Source organism: Lactuca serriola, chromosome 4 (genome assembly GCF_051521515.1).
Source record: "Lactuca serriola cultivar US96UC23 chromosome 4, Lser_US96UC23_V15, whole genome shotgun sequence".
NCBI lineage: Eukaryota > Viridiplantae > Streptophyta > Magnoliopsida > Asterales > Asteraceae > Lactuca > Lactuca serriola.
The window spans coordinates 379,387,307-379,391,931 of NC_136411.1; the positions used below are offsets into that span (position 1 = coordinate 379,387,307).

Consider the following 4,625-nt stretch of genomic DNA (forward strand, 5'->3'; position numbering starts at 1 on the left):
TGCCAGAAACAACACATCAATACGGACTTAAGAGTACTTCATTACAGACTTTCGATTAGGCCTGTCAAATCGTGCCATCGTTTCGTGTTTTTGTCTGACACGACACGACACGACAACGTTTTTTATAACACGAACACGACACGACACGATGTCGTGTTTTATTTCACTAACACGAAAACGAACCAATTAAAAAACGACAACACGACACGACACGACAAAGATAATATTATATAACTATTATTTTATTTAATTCATATTTAATTATATATAACACGATAAAAACGAAAAACACGACAAACACATGCTCAATCGTGTCAATTTCGTGTGGATTTGTAAACACGAACACGACACGACACGACATCGTGTTTTTTATATTTGACACGAACACGATACGAAAACGAATTCAAATTTTGATTTCGTCCCAATTTCGTTTCGTGTCGTGTATTTTTGCCGTGTCGTGTCATAAATTGACACCCCTACTTTCGACCATGTTAGAACAATATTTGAAATAATTTTCTTAGAAAATGTAAAATCATATCGAAACGATTAATTATAACCTACTTTAGTTACATAATAAATACGGAATATCATCACGAACTTCTTCAAAGTATTTTAAATTTTTTATGTTTTAATTTCAATAACAATTGTTTTTTCTTTAGAACACATTTATATTATAAATTCATAATAGCAAAGAGCTAGAGAAAAAAAGAGACAATTATAAAATAATAGCATCAATTGGGTTTGTACCAAGAAACCTAATTAATATGGAGTTTATGATTTCTAGTACCAAATTATCAAACACCAGCGCATTCAAATTCATATAATACTTATTACAAATTATATATATATATATATATATATATATATATATATATATATATATATATATATATATATATATATATATATATATATATAAAAGTTGGACAATGCTAAGGAATAGTGACCTTATGCTAATTTGCGCAGGAATCGGAAGTGAACTTCATGGTCAATTTGGCAGAAATTGTCCTTTTGTTTATGCTCTTCTGTCATCTACTGGCTTTCTTCTGTCTTTTTTTTTTGGGGGTCTTTTTACCATTTTTGAACTTCTATCCGCAGTCACCGTCTCTATGACCGAATCATATTAGGATCAGTGTCAACAAGGTCACCGCCTTGATTTCATCGTGTTATCCTTCCGGTACTTTCAATTACCCTTCCGTTCTCACTCTTCGTATCCACCGCTTCTCGCTTCTTCTTCACCACCGATCCAGACTGACCCATTTTTCTACTTGCTCCAGGTATGTTTTTCCATGCTTCCGTTCTGACCTCCACCGCCTCCTCTCACTTCCGCTGTCGTGCTTTGGAATTCCGGTAGCTAATCTTATCGGCTTCCTCTATCCTTCATTGACACCCATCTACACCGCCTGACAGTAGTCAGTTGGCCGAGGATGTAGTGAGGCGGAGGACAGGGAGGGTAGGTGCCCTGTCTCTAACACCGGTGGCCATGTTACCACCGCTCCCCTCTTCTGTAATTTTTTATCGGCCCAGTTGATTCAGAAAGAAAGAAACAGTAACGCACACCGGCGCTGATTCGGGTTCGTCGGATCATGAATCCGACTTCCAAAATTACAGGTTCGATTCGTTTAATTTTTCTTTACTAACCGAAGTCACCTGAATCGAGTTGGTAGAGACAATCTCTAGACGATGACGGTTAGCAACTAAAACTGTGAATTTTCGATGTTTATATCCAGGTTTGATATTCGTTCATTTTTTTTTTCTAGGGTTTATGTTTGTAGTCTAATCGACGTATATGAAGCTAATATTTAATGATCTTTTTTAGCAATTTTTATGTTTACATTTCAGTTGAAAAGTTGAAAAGACCGACATTGTATACTTTGTTCATACTTATCGTGTTGTACCAGTATGTTTTTTTTTTTATATATAACCGAATACCAATTATACCCCTGACCTTTGTTTTATACAACACAACAGTCTGAATAAAATAAAGACTGGGTTTCATCCACCTGCAACTATGGAATTGTGTTGTTTCTGATAATATTTTTTTTCTTTCTAACATTATTATACTTATTTTTTGCATAGATTAGGTAAGATGCTTCATGGTTAATTTACAAAAAACAGTTTTAATTATATTTTTCGTTTCCATTTTGTGTTTGTCATTGAAAACAAACCATTTATTAAGCTGTATACAATCTACGTGAAAGAGATAGGCCAAGTGGTAAAAGAGAGCAACAATGTTCAGTATGCTACTATTATTTGTAAATACATGTAGCTAAAAGGATATTTTCATCAAGTAAAGAAGATACATTTGTTCATCAACGTCGCATGCATGTAGCTTGACAAATATTAACAAGGATGGCTCTTACTTATTATATTATGTTTCTCATGCATAAAGGTATTGAATGGATTTTGTTGTGTATATGAACTTTTATCAATAGCTAATGTTGCAAGCATCTAAGGTACCTATCTCTCTTTATCTCTACATATATATATATATATATATATATATATATATATATATATATATATATATATATATATATATATATATATATATATATATGTTTTGGCATCACTGTAGAATTATTCATTAGGAAAGTGTTTTTTCTGTAAAGAGAACCTTAGCAGGTGTGTCCTTTTTGTTTTCACATGTTATAATACAATAATGTTTCTTTTTTACTTAATGGACTTTTGACAAATTTCCACTTATTTGATATTTTCTTTTACAGTGAAGTTATTTTTTCGGTTAAACTCAAGGACCAAAATGTAAGTAACTCAAATTTCTATGTTTCCAACAACTTTAATGTTCATGGAATATTTCTGTTTTTAATGGAATGAAAATCGATGTTCATAAGTTGAAGTCTTACATGTATAGGTGATGGATATGGCTTCGTTGACCATGAACTAAGTAACGTTGACCCTAAACCCTGAAGTTAGTGCAATAATATACAATGAAAAGCAAGGTTAGCTTAGAAGCTTGGAGCTTATTGCATCAGGAAACTTCACATCCAGAGTTGTTATGGAAATAGTTGGCTCTTGCCTTACAAACAAATATTCCAGATGACTTCAAGGAAAAAGGTGTTTTATATTTGATCACAAAAAAATACCAAAACAGGTGAGGGTATAACACCAAATGACCACATGTAAAACATTTATCACACAATGGCTACCTATTTTTGCGAATATGCTTTTTCTGGCATTGAATTTTTTTTACCTTTTTTAATATTTATCATGAAAAATAGAGTTTCACTATTGAAAAGGGATGCTTACCGGAAACTTTGGTTTGTATAATTAGGAGATGATGCTTTTTCCTTTTGGTTTATAAACAACTCATCACCTACATAAAGTATTCTCAAGTAACAAATTCAAACCGTTGTTTTTCATAGCAAAGCCATAAAGTTCCACAAACAAAATGTCCATAAATTACTATATAATCCTTCATGTTCATAAGAAGTGCCGGATGCCAAGAATGATCGTTTCTGTTTACCTCCATCCCCGCAACGCGGGGCTTCTCATCTAGTTCATATATATATATATATATATATATATATATATATATATATATATATATATTTCCTAATACATTTAACCGTGAAGTCCCCGTCCCCATCTTTATATATATATATATATATATATATATATATATATATATATATATATATATATATAAAGATGGGGACGGGGACTTCACGGTTATATATATATATATATATATATATATATATATATATATATATATATATATATTTCCTAATACATTTAACCGTGAAGTCCCCGTCCCCATCTTTATATATATATATATATATATATATATATATATATATATATATATATATATATATATATATATATATATATTTCCTAATACATTTAACCGTGAAGTCCCCGTCCCTATCTTTATCTAAATCTCAAAACACATTTACCAAGTTGGTTATTGAAATGTACATTAGCAAGAACCAAAATCAAACTCCACAAAGTAATATTTATTCTGTGCCAATTCTAGCACTAAAAACCATCAATCTACCTATCAATAACTAACCAATCTTATCTTTTTCAAGATAAAACAATCAACGAAATTTCACTTTTAGTGTAATGCCATAAATTTTCAAACAAAGTTTTCATTTTTAAAATCACATAAATCTTATCAACACGTTTCACAAAATCCCCAAAATGTCAATTTATCAAAAACGCTTATTCATAATTGATTGAATAAAATCCAGGATCCTCAAAAACATAACTCCATCTCGTGTGTACAATCAAGTCGACGCCTTCCTGCGATCCTGAGAAGTACTTGAATCACATATCACATAACACGGTAAGTACAAAGCTTAGTGAGTTCCCTAAAATATCACACATAACTCATTAGCCTCTCATGGATATATCTCAAATAAGACCCTCTGGTCTATGTGACTCAGTAGAACCCGCCTGTCCCACAACTCGAGTGGACCCTTTGGTCTTAACTCAATAAAGCTCAGCATAATACACATCATAAATCACAAAGACATAATGCATGATACCACAATACTCAATAAATAGCATACAAGACCCTCCGGTCACACAAAGTTACCACTCATCGTAAGTATAGTGAGAAGACTCGCCTCGTAAGTAAGCAAAGAAAACCACGTACC

General features: G+C 32.0%; 2 long non-coding RNA genes across 2 annotated transcripts; both read left to right on the forward strand.

Moving 5' to 3' along the window:
* Positions 1-910: 910 nt before the first annotated feature.
* LOC145097764 (uncharacterized) lies at positions 911-1,883 on the forward strand. Its single transcript, XR_013704487.1, has 2 exons — positions 911-1,177; positions 1,278-1,883. It is a non-coding gene; the product is annotated as an uncharacterized LOC145097764 (long non-coding RNA).
* Positions 1,884-2,538: 655 nt separating this feature from the next.
* Positions 2,539-3,182, forward strand: LOC145100785 (uncharacterized). Its single transcript, XR_013705250.1, has 2 exons — positions 2,539-2,763; positions 2,873-3,182. It is a non-coding gene; the product is annotated as an uncharacterized LOC145100785 (long non-coding RNA).
* Positions 3,183-4,625: the final 1,443 nt, after the last annotated feature.